General features: G+C 40.3%; 1 protein-coding gene across 2 annotated transcripts in view; it reads right to left on the minus strand.

The window, feature by feature from the left end:
* Sema6d (semaphorin 6D) overlaps positions 1–19,793 on the minus strand; it is a 736,415-nt gene that overhangs the window by 311,520 nt on the left and 405,102 nt on the right. The window lies entirely within an intron of this gene.

The raw sequence follows: 19,793 nt of genomic DNA on the forward strand, positions 1-19,793 counted from the left end.
ATGCATCTTTAAGAGGGCTCTGTGGATGGCACATATTGCTCTTGCCAACTGTAACTTCAGAACCAAAACCCACTAGGGGAGGTGGCTCTACTCTTTTTATAGTACCATACAAAAAGGCAACTTTACCCTTTACTAACCCACTTTTTGACCCCACTTGTCCTGCCTGAAGCAGGGTAATTATAGCCCAAATATCACAAAGCCCAAGCTTTCTCTTTAGTCCTTTTATTTAGACACTTCTGTTTCTCAGACATGGCCAGCACAGGGGCATATGACAGACACATTAGCTTTTCTTACAATATAGCCTGGTTTCTTAGCACCTGACATTTGGGTTCCCTAAAATTTGTGCCTGTTAGATTCCCCATGCCATTTTTGATTTTAACCCTTAATATATGTGGAAAGTCATTCAGCAAGAGACTTCCATTTCTGGTTGGAATACAAGTGTTCATGGGATATCTCTCAGAGAAAGCTTCCAGAATTGTCTCAAGACCAGTACACATTGCACTAGCTTCAAAACAGTAGATTCAGACATCTAGAAGCTCAATTATCTTATTGTCAGTCTTGTACAAAATGTGAAATAAAACTGTGTTAAAGCATCCTCTGTTCATTTTCTGTGCTGTCACACTGAGAAAGTGTGATATGGTGAGGAAAAAAAAAAAAAAAAGAGCTCTGGTTTATGTCACAGGAGGTCCCTTTCCTCCTCTTTGCTCTGCCCAAACTGAAAACTCAGGGCCTCCACTTCCTTGGATGTCAATTTCCTCGTAGCACTCTTTTCCTATTAGGACTTGTTAAGTGTGAAATAAATCCCCAGGACATAATTCTTTGCAGCCAGTTTTAAACTATATTTTAAAACCAAAAGGAAATTGATTATATATCACCCACTGGATTCTCCACTATTCCAGCAGGTGAGAATAACCATTGTACTATGGAGACACAGAATTGTGCATATGAACAGGCCCAGGATAAGATACAAGGTCTCTATTCATTAATGATCTTGCTTAACAGAGAAATATTCTTCCAGCTCTCCCAAATTCCTATTGGGAAAAACTTGGAAGGTCAGTGGCAGGAGAAAGGATTAAGACAGACAGAAAAGCCAGTGCTGACAAAAGAGTGGGTCCCAGCATGAAGCACAGCATGAGAGTGTTTTCAAACATTGTGGGATGATGATGATAATGACAGCATCATGTATTTCTCCCAAGAAGCTCAAAGAATTTCACAGGCCTCACATCAATCATCCTTACCACTTCCCCATGAGGAAGGAAGAGGGCAGGCACTAATATGATATAAATGGCAGCAGCAGAATAAACCATCACATTCAACTGGAGCCTTATAAATTGTTTGTTGTTCCTTGTAACCAAACAGCAGCTACAGTGAAAGTCAGGGAGGAGATGTGGCCAGGTCTCAGGCCAGAAGCTATATTCCCATGGAGACCTTTGGATAAGTCAGTCAACACAATTTATATAAAGGGCATTTTGGACAGCCATTCATCACTGATTAAGTTCTGTCTACTCTCATAGTCTACAAACATTTTTGCTGTTGTGATCTTGTTTACTGAATAAAACATGTTCTCTACAAAATAGCGATGACTGGATTTCCTCCTAACCTCTGACTGTTATCAGATACTTATATTACCATTGGGGTTCTTGTACTTTAAAAAGGGATGAACCAAAAAGATTCTGGTGTTTACACATCATAGCTTAAAAGAAATATAACAGCCTTCCTCTTCCTTTCACTACTCAGATTGCTTCCAGGGATTTCTTTAGCCTATTATCTTCCTTGTCTACTTGTCTTCCTGCCCCTGTATGTCTTCCTTTACTCTTTATTCAAAACAATTCCTGAGTCAGGTGTGGTGGTGCATGCCTTTAATCTCAGCACTTTATTAGGAGGATTGCTGTGAGTTCAAGGCCAGTCTAGAAGTACAGAGTGAGTTCTAGATCGCCCTGGGCTACAGTGAGACCCTACCTCAAAAAAAAAAAAAAAAAAGTTGTTATAAATAAGATTCCACAAACACATGTAATTCAAGTTCAGAAGTAAAACCAAAATCAACATTTAGTGGGTTCCTGTGACATTCAGGACACAAGTGCTGGTCAGAGGAAGCTGAGGCAAGCCATAGTCCTTGCCTTAAGAGCAATCTGCTTCCTCAAATAAATTAGTGTCTAGCAGGGCTTAGAATAAAACAGCAGGGACAATGGCTAAGAGACTCATTGTGGGGAATGGGGAGGAACCATTTCCGTGAAGGAGATGCCCTTCCTGTCTCCTAAGCTAGATTTGGGCGGAATTATTTCTTTGGTCTGTTATTATAGCCCTTGCCTGGGGTGATTTGTTCATGTCTTCTTAGGAAAAGTTATACAGCAATTATTATCCTTTAAAAAAACATGATATGCATTGGGATAGAACTGGAGAGATGGCACACACCAGTCAAAGGCACTTTCTTGCAAAGCCTGACAGCCCAGGTTTGATTCCCTAGTACTGACATAAAGCCAGATGCACAAAGTGGCACGTGTCTGGAGTTTACTTGCTGTGGCATGAATTCTTGCACACATATACACCTCTCTCTATTTCTCTCTCTCTCTGAGTCTGAAATATGTAGACATTAAAAAAAAATGATGACAACTGGAGAGGTAGGATCAAGTCTAACCTAAACCTTCTACATCTTCCCTCCCTCCCTCTCCCTCCCTTCCTCTCTCTCTCTCTCTCTCTCCCCCCTCTCTAACTTTTATATTAGTTATATTTTTCCTCATTTTCTTAGTGGGCACTAACCTGTAACTCCCAGTACTAGCATGGGCTATCATCCACAATGAGCTTTTGATCAGAGAAACCTACAAGGTTTCCTAAAAGAATGACAGATTTCTGTCAGAGTTCTTGATGACCCACCAAAGGTTAGTGGTAAGACCCTATTGCTGAAGACACCATATGCAGCTGACACGTAAAATGGAATGGCATGGCTGGAAGCCAGGAGAGAGTCAGTCCCCAGTCAGCGTATCTAGTGCCAGAAGGTGGTACATGGGCAACTGGGGGAAATGACCAATATCTGTCCAAGCAACTCATGGTCTAACCTACTTAGCAACAAATAACCAGTTGTGATGCCCACACAAGTGCAATAGTGGCACACAGCCATGGTGGGGAACCAACTGCTCTTGATTTGGCTAACTGATCCCCTCAGTGGTACAGGACCCATAGCTGGAGCTGGGAAACAAGTCAGAAACCATATCCAAACATAAGCCCACTCTCCAATATCAAGCTACCATCAATCATGGGCTACAAGAAGGCCTACACCTATTAAACTCTCTATATAAAAAAAGTAAGAGTTATCTCATTTGTCCTGGAGCTAACTTACTCTCCGTTGGAGAATCTGCTTCTCTTTTTCAGATAGATGAAGATCCTAAAGAGAGAGCCACCCCATCATACCTCAAAAGGGCCCCGGCTAAAACTAAGGAAAATTGGAGAAACAAGCAAGGGTACTGTTTTCCTGATGAACCAGATACCAGCACAAAGGGGAAGGAGACCAATACAGAGAAAAATCAACTCCTACCAAATCAGAGAGCCAGATCCTCAGAGGCCCCCAACACCTCATCACTGAAGCAGACCAAAAATGAACCCAATATTCTTCAGGGAAATTTTGTGGAAGAGGGGGCAGAAAGAATGTCAGAGCCACATGTTGGGGCAGGATATGCAGAGACATTTATCATACCAATAACTGTGGTCTAACTCCACAATGCACGACCTATATACTTCAACAAGGAGGGGCCAGTGGGGAGGGGTAGGTCATGGATAAGCCTAACAATGGTACCAAACTGCCTGTATTTGCTGAATAGAAAACTAATATAAATAAATAAAGATGACTTAGTAGTCAAAGGTGCTTGCTTACAAAGCCTAAGGGCCTGGGTTCAATTCCCTTGTACCCATGTAAAGTCACATGCACAAAATGGTGTATGTGTCTGGAATTTATTTGCAGTGACAAGAGTCCCTGGCATGTCATCTATCTATCTATCTATCTATCTATCTATCTATCTATCTATCTATCTATCTATCATCATCTACCCATCTCTATCTATCTCTATCTCTCTCCCTCTTTCTCCCTCTCATTCTCTCTTCTTATAAGCAAATATATATATTTGGGATGGAAAGATGACTCATTGGTTAAGGTGGTGCCTGCAAATCATAATGACCTGGGCCGGATCCCCCAGTACTCACATAAAGCCAGATGCACAAAGTGGCACATGCATCTGGAATTCATTTGTAGCAGATGGAGATTCTGATACACCCATCCTCTCCCTCCCTCTCTTCCTCTCTCTCTCTCTCTCTCTGTCTCTCTCTCTCTCTCACACACACACACACCTATACTCTCTCTCCACATTTCTCTGTGTGTGTCTCCATCTCTCACTACTTGCAAATAAATTAATAAATTATTTAAATAAAACATGACATGAAGCAACTGCAACTGCTAAAAATCTTTTCAAGTCAGGAGAAAACTCCCCTTCCAGGTAAAAGTCCCCTTGGTGGGGAGGAAGAAGAGGAAACAAATACACAATAGCAAGAGCAGCAAAATCAAAAGCCTTTTCACCTTGTGTAATTTTTGTAGATATAGCTTTGTATATATTTTGCTTCCAGCCCCAGTTTCCTGAGGTACATCTAAAAATGAAAAAGGAAAGCTCAAAATAGGATTCTCTGCACTCCGTGGTCTATGATGTAGCAGCATAATGAATGCCTAGAAAGCAGCAAATAGGTTTTACCTATTTAAAAAAAAAAAAATGAAACCAACCTCATGCCAGAGTCCTTGGACTAAGTGAATTTTAGAGCCAAGGCTGTCTGACCTCCAGAACAACTGCCTCCAAGTTCAGGCTATGATCTAAATTTCAGCTTACCCACTTTGGATATTCCTGGCAGGCAACAACTATCAATGTGATCACAGTGGAAAATTCAGGCTACTGCAGAATCAGGGAATAGCATAGAACTGCCTCCTGGAAGAGTCTGTCCCCTGAATGTCTAAGGATAATAGGTACTGGTTCATTCCTCATTCATGGCACAGTTATGCACCTGAAAACTTTTCTATCAAAGGCATTACTTTTCCTAGAAATGCAGCTAGAAGCTAAACATGAGAGAGCAGCATTGGTTCTTGAAGATGTGTTTTTCTAGAAATTACTGCTCTGCACCCCAGGAAACTGCTTAATTCCAACACAGCCTTCAGTAAGTCTTAATTGTTCTTGGAAATTTAAATTTTATATTTTAAATGATTCTTACTAAATAAATAAATGAATAATCAAAATGCATTATTCCAAGAGCTGTTTCTGAGTGTGGGTTCCTTGACATACCCAAGACACTAGGCTCTGGACTGGTGATGGGGGGGCATGTTTTAGCTTGGTAATTATTTTACAAGAGCAAGTCTGAAGTCTTGCAACTTATTACTTACCACTGTAATGAAGCCATCCTCCCACTAACTCCCTTGAAGATGTGAAGTGCCTCAATTACCAGTTTATATAGATGAGGACACAGTCTTATGGTACATACATATTCACAATTTTTCATACCAGGTATATGATACTTAGTTGCTTCTCAATATTATAACACTAGGGAGGGCCTATGAGCAGTTGGTATTTAATGTTTTCTCCTATTGATAGAGATTAGGAACAAGGTAGCACCATTTTGTAGTAGTGAGTCAGGGTGACCAGTCAAAGAAAATAGGCAGATATCTGTATAGCCAGACAAAGCCAACAAGTACAGAGGTTATGTAATGGGTCGAGAAAGCAGAGTTTGGGAACTAAAATCTAGAGAACACTTGACCTCTGAAAATTCAAAAGCTCTGACTTATGCTGACTATGTTGCTTGGCCTATACAAAGTAACCAGTCTTCTGTCTAACTCACTGACCTATCAGGAGCCCCTCACATACACGCAACCAATTGAATCTACTCCAACTTGATACTTAATTTACTTCCTAAGGGCACAAAGTAACCAGTCTGTCAGTTGCTCCCATGCACATCCAAAGTAACCAATCAAATCCACCTCCACCTGATACTTAATTTATATCCCCAAGAGTATAAAACCCCAATCTGGGTTAGAGAGATTGCTCAGTAGTTAAAGTACTTGCCTGCAAAGCTGAACAACCCTGGTTTAAGTCCCCTGTACCTACATAAAGCTAGATGCAGAGTGGTGCATGGATCTGGAATTCATTTGCAGTGGCTGGAGGTCCTAGTGTGTCCATTATTTCCATCTCTCTCTTCTTGCAAATAAATAAATAAATATTTTTTAAAAAAAACAATCAAAATCACTAGCTGGCTACTCACTTGGATTCTGTCCCAGCTCCAGCACTCTACTGCCTTCGTTCTTTTTCTGCATTATTTGTACTTTATGTTCTAATGAGCCTTGTTAAATCTAATCTCTATGTCTGCACTCATCATTCTTCACAGGTTGCAGGATGAGAACTTGAGAGCCACTGGCTTGAGGAATTTTAGCGACTATTGAGTATCCAGCACTCTGACCAGTAAGCTAAGCCCATCTAGAGCCCCAAAGGCCATGACATTCTCAAAAGGAGTAACAATATTTCCTGAGAAGATATAATAAATAGACATGGTAGAGAAATTAGGCTTTGTTAAGACAACTCAGTTTGATAGCAATAGTTACATTCATGAAATAGATTGACAGCACTGAACAGTAAATTGAGGGGCTGGAGAGACAATTCAATGGATAATGCATTTGCTTTCCAAGTATGAGTACCTGAATCTGCAACCCCAGCACTCACACAGAAAGTATACTGTGGGCACTGGAGAGGCACCTCAGTGGTTAAATGTGCTTGCTTGCAAAGACTGATGGCTCAAGTTCAATTCCTCAGTACATATACAGAGCCAGATGCACAAAGTGGCACATGTGTCTGGAGTTTGCAAAGGCAAGAGGCCCTGGTGTGCCCATTCACTCACTCGTGCCTCTCTCCTTGCAAATAAATTAATAAAACTATAAAAAGTATACTGTGGAAGGTGTTTCTAATCCAAGACATGCCTTTGTGTAAGAGAGGAGGTGGAGACATGAGAACATAGCCTGGGGCAATAGCAATTTTGAACACTGTGCCTCAAAAGAAGTGGAAGGTGAACACAGATACCTGAAAGTTGATCTCTGACCTCCACACATACACTGTGACATGCATGGGTTCTTCACACACACACACACACACACACACACACACACATTGCTTACTTTCCCCTCAAAAGGAAAGTAAGTTGACCTGGTGACTTTGATGCAAGTAGGTACTGTGACCAGGAGAACAGAAAAGTAATGCATATAACTTCATTTCATTTCAGAATATTCCTTTGTAGTTGCATTTCAGTGACCTGTAAGGCCCAGCCACTCAAATCATGGGATTAAACTAATGTGCCTAGTAGTCCAGTGAGTGTGTTAATGAGTAATACATGGAGTAACTGTAGCTGAGAAATGAATCTGGTACTCAAAATCACTCTGAAGAATCACTATAATCATAGCTTGGTCCCATAACAAAATGCATCCATCTTCACATGCTCAGTGAAGACAACTGTGCAAGGAGAACCCAATGGCTTCCAGGTCTAAGGCTCAGTTCATGTTCAGTTCACAGCATGCCAGAATTTGGTGTATGGCTCTCTGGTTTCCTTATCACTGTGTTCTTTTCCATTACCATCCAACTTACAGCTCTGGCTATGCAAAAAGACTTGGAAGAATGACTTCATGGTAGAAAAGATATTTTTTCTTGAAAGGTAATTGCCTTATTAATTGGTTCTGCTCCAAATCTGGCCCATGAAGTAAAAATATATCAAAATAACATAAGGTACCCTCATTGAAAAGTTGACCTATGCATGGTTTGAGTATTTTGCAAGCTGGAGACATATGCTTGCAAATACCCTGGTATAGGCTGTCTTCCAGGGTGATACTAGCTCAAATATAATGCCTCAAAGACGGTCTAAGGGAAGGAAGACTTTCTACAAACTTCACATCAGCTGGGTTGCTATCTACAGAATGGGAGCAGAGCCTCTGTGATCTCTTCAGGTTTGTGTCCTCTCTTGGGGATTGAGGCAGGGTGATGAATCTGTACCGTTTTGAAATGGGTGCTGCAGAAATTTATACATATCCATGAAGTAGCATGTATCACATGTTTACCTATATCTGCAGATTTATTCAGTAAGTATTCAACCCACTATGTTTCAGAGATGATTTCAGAGGGAAGATATATTTCTGGATGCCCTTGTACACTTGATGTTTCTGGAAGAGGCTGTGGGAACATGGAAGCTAAGTTGACCTAACAAATAACTTATATGCTATGTTAGTACATAATAATGAGTAAAGAAAAACAACACAAATGTTACACAAGGGAAACTGTATATATGAAAGGGGAGCAATTAATAAAGTAATCTAGACAGGCCTCTTTAAGGTACAAAAGTTTGAAGGAGATATAGGAGGTATTGACTCTAGATGATAATAATTTAGGTAGAAGAAGCAGCCAGTGAAAAAGCCACATATCTGAGAGGCCAATGTTACTCTGCCAGTGTGCCAAGGGGTGACAATAGAGAGAATGAGATAAAAAATAATGGTACACAGATAGATGGGGTCTTAAAGAAGAGCTTTAGTGTTCAACCTCATATAGATTTCCATAATACTATGAAATGAAGCATCATTTCTGAGGGTAAGCTTTTTGTATCTCTGACAGTTCTCCATGCCTCTGGTGTTGCTGCTTTCTGGAACGTACTGTGTGTGGTGATACCTGATGACCATAAAGGCATTTTCTCTGAATAAAGTGAGGATCCACTGGAAGATCTTGACAATACCAAGAAGAGAATGTGTTGGGGAAAGGAAGCTCATGAAAATCGCTAAAATCTAGTCATGTTTTGGAGGTAGAGTGACAATAATTTCCTGAGGGGTTAGAGGATGTATGTGATAAGAAAGAAACAAAATTAACCAGAACCATTTGTTGAAGATTCTATCTTTACTGTAGTGTAGGTTGATATTCAAGTTCTTGACCTGAGAAACTCAGAAAAGAAATGACCACCAACTGAAAGAGAGAATGTTTTAGAAGGTAGTTTAATTTTTCCTCAAAATAACTCATTTGGGTTGTTAAGACGGAGTTAGACAGAAGGCACTGGAATGGAGACATATGAGGGATTGGTATAATATTTGCCAATTCTCTCTTTATCCACTTTTCTGTGCTTTGTATATGTTAGGCAGGTTTCTGCCACTGAACTACATGCCCAGTGCCATAAGTTACTTGAAGATATAAAATTGGATGAGATATGTAGCAGTTACCTTCTCCTTGCAGGTGCAAACCTCCTAACCAAAAGAAGCTCATGTGAGGAAAGGCTTTATTTTGGCTTATAGTCTTGAGGGGAAGCTTCACCATGGCAGGGAAAAACATAGAATTAGCTGAGGTTGGGCATCACATCTGCCACAGTAGGTAGAAACAGCAGCACTAGGGGCTAATTATCCTCATTTCTCCCTCCAGCAATATGCCTCCTCCAGTAAGGTGCCACCTCCCAAACTGCCATCAGCTGGGAACCAAGCATTCAAGACACATGAGTTTATGGGATATAACTAATTTCAACCTACAACACGACAACACAGAAAGTGAATGAAAATAGAAACAGAGGCCAGTAATATCCCTTTTGCCCCCAATTGCCTCGCCTCCAGGGCTTCTCTCAAGGAGTCTCCTATTCTTCAGGAAAAAACAAACAAACAACAAACAAACAAACAACAAAGTTTTGGAAGAGAATTGTTTCCATGTTGCCTTAGAAGCAGCACCTCTGGACCTATTAATTGCACTCTCCTCCCAGTCTCCACACTCCATCTCAGTCATGCAAGTAGCAGTTCCTTTATGCCTTTAACAATACCTGGTAAACAAATATAAGTGGGTCTAGAGTTGTACTTTGCTAAACTCTGAACCACAGTCTCTGTGGTGAAGTTTCTTGGAGCAGCACAAATCAGCACTTTCATGGTAATCGAAATCCATACATCCTTTGTTGAAACAGGTCCAGAACAAACATCCATTTGAGATAGCAGCACAAACATATACATCCGTTCATTCAAAATCAAGGAGCAGTACAGTAGTATGTATTGGCCTAGAGAATATAGACATTGCAGAGAAGATTCCATGTGACTGTTACCTGACCATGTTAGCACCCCAAACACCCAAACATGGCTTGATATCCTTCATGCAAAAAACAAGATGCATCTACCTATATCCATTCATCCACACCACTCATTGTCCCATGGAAATCTATCTTGGATTTGCTTCTCAGACCTGCTCATTCCATCTGGCCAGGCGTATGTTGCTGACTTATTCCCTTGCTATCGTTTTTTTCCACCTGCTACCTTGCCAATGGGATTTTAGGTTTGTCTATTTTCCTTAAATACAAAATTGACTCAGTTCAACTCATATTTAATGCTAGCTATAGTTCCCAGGGAAGATGAAGTTATAGGCCTCCTTGCATATTTAGGATTATAGACAGTTGATACTCTTGTTAAGAAAATGGTGTTATAAAGAGTTTAGCATTCTAGGATTGCATAATGAATGAGCTGAATATGTGTGTGTGTGTGTGTGTGTGTGTGTGTATAAAATTTTAAGTTATTTTTGTTTTTTTTCAAGGTAGGGTCTCACTCTAACCCAGGTTGACCTGGAACTTGCTCTGTAGCCCCAGGCTGTCCTCTAACTCACAATGATCCTCCTACATTTCCTTTCCATGTGCTAGGATTAAAGACATGTACAATCACTCCTGGTTCTAAATTTATATTTTAGTGCACAGATAAATAGATTATTATTATCATAAATACTGTCATGTATTTGCATATACAGAATATATCTATATCTATTAGCTATATATAGATATTATATATGTGATATATTTTCCCATGGGAAAAATAAAAAATAGCAATATGTATATATGTATATTAGGAATATATATAACTATTTTCTATTTTCTCAGGGGATAAAACTACTATTCCCTAATATCCACACAAAGGTTAAATGTGTGCCTCATAATGTCCTTATTTCTATTAATAGTCCATTCTGAGTCTTTCATCCATGAATATATCTATATCTTTCCTGAAGCTATTGACATTTCAAAACTACCACTCAATGGGAGTAATGACATAGCAGTTTGTACATTACTGAAATGTGACAATGGAGGAGGGATCTGTTCAGGATTGTATTGGTCCCATCTTCTCCACACTTCAGAGGACACAGTCTTTCCACTTATAAACTAAACCCTGATTCAAACTCAAGGACTGGTACTGTCTTGAATCATAAATATAGAGGCCCTTCAACATGTAAATAACACAGAATTAAATCCCCATAACTATCAATTCTGTTAGACTACATGATTCAGTTCTATGAATGTGCTTCTATCTTGTGCCCAAGTTTAGCTCCCCACCTTATACCCCAGTTCTGGGAGCACATTCTTTATCTAGTTGGAACTTTTTCTTTTCTTTTTTTCTTTCTTTTTTTCTTGGTGTTCATGGTGTGTGTGTGTGTGTGTGTGTGTGTGTGTGTGTGTGTGTGTGTATGATTCTATTCTATTCTGAGTACACATATCTGTGAGTATGTGTAATGTGTGTACACATCAGTGTGGAGGATGATGGGTCTCACTGAATCACTCTCCATCCTATTGACTAAGGCACTTGAACACTGAGCTCATCAATTCAGCCCTTGGGAGTCATCTGTCTCTACCCTTTCAGTGCTGGAATCATAGACAGGCTACCACACTTACCTGACATTCACATGGGGACTATAGGTCAGAACTCAGTCCACATGCTTGGGCAGCAAGTGTGTAATCCACTGAACCATCTCCCTTGGCCCTGTCTTGTTCCTTTTAATCTCTAATTTGGTTGGCTGTTTGTATTCTAGGACTTCTAGAAATAGTCCCTGTCTACTTTTCCCAGGGCTGTCACCGATATAGTGGAAATCTTCTTCCTGAATACTAGAATTGGCAGTTTCTTTTGCAACTATCCATCTCTAGGTCCTTGTGCTTCATGGTCCTACATCTGTGCTCTACCAATGAGGAGTACACAGATATTAGCATCTGACCTTCTCTACTCATTTCCTGCTGGGTCCACTCAAAGCCCTAATTGATACTGTGAGTGATGCACGAAGATTTGCTCTGCTATCGCACACATGAAGAGAAACAGAGAATATTAATGTGGGTAGCTGTTTACTGCCTTGCAGATCACATACCTTTATACACTATCCATTTTGAATATGGTGTCATATGTTCCATGAGAAGGGTTCAACATAACATGATGCAAATGGTATCCCCTGGGACTGTGATAAGCAAAAACTATGATGTCTTGACTATACAAGAAATGGTTGTGCTTGTAGCTGCTTAATTATTAATTGACAAAAGTATCAGCATTTAGCAATACCAGTGTCTAGATATTGGGTCAGACCTGGATAATCTTCATATCCTAAAACCAAGGTCAAATTCAAAGGGAAAATGTGAGGCAGCATGCTCTGTCCAACATTAATAATGTTAAAAAATTGATTTAATACACAAAACATTCTCTTTCCTGTAATTAACAACTTGTATTTAAAAACAGCTAAGGAAACATTTATACAATAGAGTTCTACTCAGCGATAAAGAAAAATGAAGTTATTAAATTTGCAGGAAAATGGATGGATCTGGAAAGGATTATAGTAAGTGAGGTAACCCAGGCCCAGAAAGCCAGGCGCCCGCATGTTCCCCCTCATATGTGGATCCTAGCTACAGATGATTGGGCTTCTGTGTGAGAAGGAAAAAATTCAGTAGCAGAGGCCATTAAGCTAAAAAACCGATTCAAAGGGAAGAGAAAGGAAGGGATAGGTTGGTATTGTATATATGTAAGTAGAAGAATAGATCAATGGGGGTGAAAAGGCCCAAAGTGAGGTCAGGGGAAGAGACTGAGTAAAGGAAAGGTCGAAGGAGGGCTAATGAAAATCTAAGAAGATGCAAATAAACCATCTGGAATCCTCTGGTTTTGGACAATGGAACACTCAGGAGCCATAAATCGTTGTTAGAAAATTTTCAGTGCCAGGGGTGGGATACCTCCAATGAGTTGTTGGCCAGTGAGATCCCTGATGCCCCCAAAACATTATAGGCCATTGTCAAAGCCATTGGTTTCCCACCAGGAATAGATGGTCAGACCTTATTGCTGAAGACTCCACATACTTGGGCTGCAAGGCCACTGAGAAATCCTGCTGGAACTGAGCTAATAACCTCCTCCATGTAGACCAGCTGACAGAAAGCTGAAAGAAGCCATTCTACATGTAGTTCAATGGGAGAAAGAGATACCACCAGTGAAGATACTCAACAGTGGACACTGCAAGCCTTGTAATTAGCCGTTCAGACCAAATGAGCCAACGAGTGCAATAGAGGCACGTCTGTCAAGGTGGAAACCAACTACCTCCAATTGGACTGAAGGCCCACTCCATGGGAGGGAATACAGCCCTGATATTGAAAATTTAAAGCAGGGGTAGTCAGGAGCCCTAGGGGTGTAACATCTGCTGATGTTTGGCTAAACATATATACTATGTTTATCAAATTGCCCAGTAAGCACTTCTCTTAATATTTATACCCTTATATTAGTGCTACTCTCACTTTAGGTAGAGAATCTTCTCTTTTCAAATGGCAGTGACCTTGGGATGACTCAGATGGTATCATAGTGCTGGAAAGAAGTGACTGGAGTACTGAGTAACATCTTGATCACCCCTTCTAAGGCTCAGGGGGGTCTAATACGGAAGAGGTGGTGGAAAGAATGTAAGAGCCAAAGGAAGGGTAGAATTCCTTACAATGTGCTCCCTCCAGACATAAAATGGCCTTGATATCCATGACCTCATAGTGCCTGACACTACCTACACAAGACCATCATAAGAGGAAGAAAAAGATCATGACATCAAAATAAAAGAGAGACTGATTGAGATGAGGAGGGGAAATGATGGAGAATGGAATTTCAAAGGGGAAAGTGGGGGTGGGGGGAGGAAGAGTATTACCATGGGATATTTTTTATAATCATGGAAAATGTTAATAAAAATTGAGGAAAAATTAGGAAAAAATAAAAATAAAAAAGAAAAGGATTTTGAATCTTTCTAATACAAATAAATGTTTGACATGATAGATATGCTAATTGCCTTCATTATATTACTACTAATTATATATGTGGATCAAACTATCACACTGTACCCATAAACGTGTATGTTGATGAGAAAAAAATAAACTTTTTCCTAACAGAATCTTAAGGCCATGAAATATGCTTCTCTAGGACAGTGACTTAATCCTAAACAATGCCATACATTCTTCAGATTGTAATGGCCCTCACAGCACAGAAGTCTGTCCGAAGCCAGTATTGCTTTAGGCCATCTCCTCCCACTGCCAGAGACCCTAGACTCCTCATCATTAAGGTCCAATTTTAGGATTAGTTGAATCATAACCCTATTCAAGTCCCTTATTTCCCCTAAAATATTTTAAATCTTGAACTATTTGATGAATCAATATTACTGACTTTATGATTCACAAAAGCCTCTGAGGGGCTATATGTAGACCAGATGTGTGGGGAAAGAAAGTAAGATATAGCAACGTCAAGATCCTGGCACTTCTAATAGGTGTGACACACAGGTGAAAGAAGCCAATGTGAGGTGCCAGAGATGTGGGACCCAGGAGCCACACCACTGTCCACATGTCAGTCATGGTCATGGAATACTGATATGCAGGGCATCTGCCTGTCCAGCTGAATGTGAGCCAATCAGGTCAGATGCATCCTAAGGCACTCCCTACCACTCCAACTTCAAGCTTTGTGATGGGAAGTGAAGCATTTTTCTCATGGAGAGTCACAGTGGCATCTTTGGGTAACACAAGGTCACTGACCAAATTGAAACCAAACTACGTGAAGATATGCCCCAAACAACCCCACCTCCTCCGCAATTCTTCCCCAAGGCAACTCTGAAGGAAGCAGAATGTTACATTGCAACTCAGGACCTCAAAACTACTGAGTCTGAGTAAAAAGGTTTGTGAGCAGCATTTACAAGTTATGGAAATTGGAAGCTGTCCATGTTCACATTCATTTAGAAGGTGGTACTTGTGAGTGTTCATAATACACAGAGATTTTCTTATCATAAACTACAGTGTAATGTCCTTGGTTAACTAACAAGGAATTAATAAAAAAATTAATCTTAGTCATAAAAGTGAAGTATTTCCAGATCTTGCACAGTGCTCCAGGAATCAAGTACCATATGTTAGTAGTATCAGAGGAGGAGGGAGGCTTATGAATGATCTCTGCTCCAATTGCAGAAAATGCACCCTCATTCTTGTCCACAGGCAGACCCTGCCATTCAGGCTTAGTTCAGGCCCCATTTCTCCATGACCAGTGGCTACAAAATCTTCCCATAACCCTGCCACCTTCTCATTGCTTGTGACATTGCCTGCTGCCCCTCTGTGTTCCGGCCATCTTTATTCTTTTGATGGTCATCTTCTATATGCAAGTCTTGACATTTCACCTTGAAGGAAAACCCCATCAGATCAGATGCCATGATGCATTTATCTTTGATCTCTGCAAGGACTGTGCTGGAGGCCAGTGCTTATTAAGTGCTCAACAAACATGCACTGAGCAAAATTAATTTCTCAGACTCATGAAAATTATTATGGGCTAGGTTAGAAGATTACAACATGCATATTATAGAAGTTCTGTCTTAAATACTTTTACAAGGAGAAAGTGAAGGGAGACATGTTTGAAATATTATAAAGGCACAAGTGAAGAACAAAACATTTTGCAAAGAGGAGAAGGGTACACTTTAAATATTTTTATTTATTTATTTGCAAGCAAAGATGAGAGACACAAATGAAGAGAATGGGTGTCTCAAGGCCTCCAGCTACTGAAAATGAACTCCAGATACATGTGCCACTTAGTACATCTGACTTTACATGGGTACTGGAGAATCAAAACCCAGGACATTATTAGGCTTTGCAGGCAAGGTCTTTAACCACTGAGCCCTGAATGGTATACTTTAAACAATATTCTAAGGTTATATCCTCAGACTTAGCCTGTACTGGAATTACTCAGAGATCACCTCTTATCTTGCAGGGCCTCCCCTCCAAAATTTCTTATTCAATTCAAATAATCAAGACCTTGTATTTTTCACAACTTTGTGGGTGACAATGAAGCCATGAGTCCAGGGGTAGTACTTTGAAAACCACTAGAGTAGCACCTAAGTCCAAGATGAATGGCATCTCAACCACACTATTTTTATCTTTTAATTATAAAGCAGTGGGTGAGGGGGACACTATTGGGTAAGCTGGGTTAATTATAAGGCTATATAAAACATGGAAAGAGGCTGGAGAGATGGCTTAGCAGTTAAGTGCTTGCCTGTGAAGCACCAGGATCCCGGTTTGAAGCTCAATTCCCCAGGACCCACGTTAGACAGATGCACAAGGGGGCACATGCATCTGGAGTTTGTTTGCAGTGGCTGGAGGCCCTGGCAACACCCATTCTCTCTCTCTCTGCCTCTTTCTCTCTCTGTCGCACACAAATAAATAAATAAAAATAAGCAAAAAAATAAAAATTAAAAAAGAATATGGAGAAAGTTGCACGCTGATGCCAAGAAAAGGACAGCAAAAGGAAAGGGCAGAATGGACTAGAGGACTTGGTAATTAAGCCACTTAGTCCAATCTGGCTTTATTAAGGGAAACCAAATAGAACTGATACACATATTCTTCTGTGTTTCTGGGGTTCATCTGAGCAGGCAACACAAAGGTCACTGAGTTGGGTCTTGGGACTATACTTTTATTATCTCTCTCTCTCTCTTTCACACACACACACACAGTAACACAGATATATCAGAATTTAGCACTTGTCTCCACACACTCACTTAAAGGAACTTCTGAATATTTGAGGGTGGAATAATCAGTTACCAAATGCAGAGTGAAATCTTGCTCTACCAAGAACTAAAGGTATAGGGAATGGTACAAACCCAATAACTGGGCCTGTTTGAAAGACAAACAATTGAGTTTCAGCTCTATTTCCCAAATAAAGGTGACAGCAGACATAACAAATCAGGTATTGCCATAAGCAGGATAATATATTATTTAGTTTTCAAAGATAAAAGATTATTGGGTATAGCAGAAAGCTTCAGGTTTGCTGAGATGAACTTCCAGACCAGGCATAGTTATGGAGGAAGGGATTTATTGAAGCCTACAGATCCAGAGGAAGTTCCATAATAGCAGAAGAAGCTGACCTCTTTCACAGCTCCAAGCAGAAAGAGGGAATCATAAGCCTAAAAGCCTAAAGCCACACAGCAAAGGACACTTCAGGAACTCCAGACAGGCACATTTTGCATATCTTTAGATTGAAATCTGAAACCCACCACCACACCTTAAGAAGCCCAGTGACACTGCCTCCAGTGAGGTGGCTGCAGATGCAAACTACAAACTAATAAAACAGTGAATATATTGGGGGCCATCTGTTCAAACTACCACATTGGGGCTGAGAAAATAACTAAATGGTTAAAGGTACTTACTTGCAAAGCCCACTGGCCCAGGTTTAGTTCCCCAATACCCACATAAAGCCAGATGCACATATGACACATGTACGTGGAGTTTGCAGCAGCAGAAGGCCCTGGTGTTCCCAATCTCTCTGTTTCTCTCTCTCTCTCTATCACATTTATGTTATATAAAATGTTAAAAAAATAAATAATAAGTGTTTTTATTTTACAGATGATAAAAGCTAGATATAGAAAAGTCAATAAATGTAAGAAAGACACAGTGAGCAAGAGTTGAGCCACTTTTGGACTCATAAAGGGAAAAATCAGCGTTTATGTGTTTAACCAGTGTACTAGGTTTGTACTTGCAGAAAGGAATCCTAAGATTACACATGCATTTGACCAATGAAGTTTTGATCTATGGGCATCTTCTCCCTGATGTCCTCACTTGCTCACTTTCTTCTTTCCTTCCAGTGGTTGAGTATCTATCATGCTATCATGTGTGAAACACACACACACAGACAGACAGACAGACAGACACACACACACACACACACACACACACACACACACAGCATTGCTTTTAAAATAGAAGCAAGGAAACTGTCCTAAGCATGGAAACAATTCTAACAGTGAACTGTACGCATGATCAGTACATTAGGTCTTCAGAAAGATCAAACACTCCATGGGGCCACTCTTTTGTAATGAAGCTTTGGTGACTCTTGCAATTTTAATAAAATTCCAGAATCTTTCCAACCCACCTCATTTAGTTTCCTATCACAAGGCATATGAACCTTTTTGCAATGTCAAATACGATTCAACCCTCTCTCAAAGAAGATAGTGAAAAGAGGGCTTTTATATTGTTTGGTGAAAAAATATTAAAACACATTCATCTGAAGCCTTCTTTAGATTCTCCCATGGAATGCTAACTTTTATTTGCAGCTTGTGAAACTCATATCAAAAGCTTTCTATAGCCTGAGGTTTAAATCAGAACATTATGACTTGGTCCTGAGGCAGGTACCTTTGTAGTTTTCTAATCTCTGTGACAAAGTCTGGCATTTTAGGAGATGTGGTTGATGTTTCCTACAGAGGATCTTCTATCATTTCATGGGCAGGAATGCATTATTGTGATATTAACCCGTGAAGTTTGAATCTCTACATTTGGCTTCATTGCCACCATTGGCCTTATTATAGGTTCAGGGCTCAATGACCATGCATACAACTTGCCATCCATAGCCAGAAGATACTAGAATCAAAATAAATATATTCAGGATACCAAAGACACCTTAGCATATGCAGATGCCCAAAACGGCTTTATGAACCAAAATCCTTTTATAAGTCTGAGACAGGTCTGAATTTATTTAAATGTCTAATTGTAGATGTAAGTATGCCTGACAGTAATGTTTACCATCTGTCTGACACTGCCTGTTGGGGTAATTGTCAAGCTACAATATGACATATGGTGCACATATTTGGACCTTAAATATAATAGCCTTGGCATGAAACAATTGGAAATCCGAGTTTAATCTTTGGTATCATTCAAGTTGGAGTTGAGCAAACAGAAAATTCTGGGGTATTTCTGTTTTCTTCCCTGATGATAAATACTCCTCCACAGACATGTCTGAGAGCAACATTGCAGTGGCAGGCTTTGTTTCAACGTACTGCCTTTGCACACTCTAGCTCTGTCACTTAGGAAACCAGAGATGATGTCAATGCTGTGGTGAAGGCCTTGGAGAGGGGCAGTGTCTGGTCTCAGCCAAGGGCAGGAAGGAGGGTCCTATTGAGAATTCAGTGGGGCCTTTTCCTTGAAAGGAAGCTGAGGAACAAGGCAGGAACAGCTGGACCTCTTCCCTCTGCTCATTCTATTCGCCTGCCTTCTCTCGCATTTTCTGTTTCAGTTCTCTAATGAGCCAACCCATCATCACACAAATATGGTGGCAAGGTGGTAAGGAAGAACACACAGTAGGGACTGGCCATTCCATGAGCTGCACTATAGGCCTGGGGGTCTGCACTTGACTCCAAGAGAGGAGAAACAACATCATTTTCAAGTTATTTTGAGTAAATGATAAGGACACTAAAGTGAAAAATATCTCAGGCACTTCTCTCTTTTCTTTTCTTTAAAAACTAACAGCTCTGGCGCATTACATACAGCTGTATAGATGGCTTGAAAGACCTACTTTATGCCAGATTAGAGGATGAGTGTTGCTATTGTGGTCACACTCACTGCAGGTTGCAAAGCAATGTAAATATGACAACAGGAATAATATAACTGTTGCAATAATGTAGCTAAGAAAGTGGCTGATGCTGCTTCTCCATGAGCATGACATGCCATTATACAAGACACGTTATACA

The sequence above is a fragment of the Jaculus jaculus genome, chromosome 8 (assembly GCF_020740685.1).
Source record: "Jaculus jaculus isolate mJacJac1 chromosome 8, mJacJac1.mat.Y.cur, whole genome shotgun sequence".
Classification (NCBI taxonomy): Eukaryota; Metazoa; Chordata; class Mammalia; order Rodentia; family Dipodidae; genus Jaculus; species Jaculus jaculus.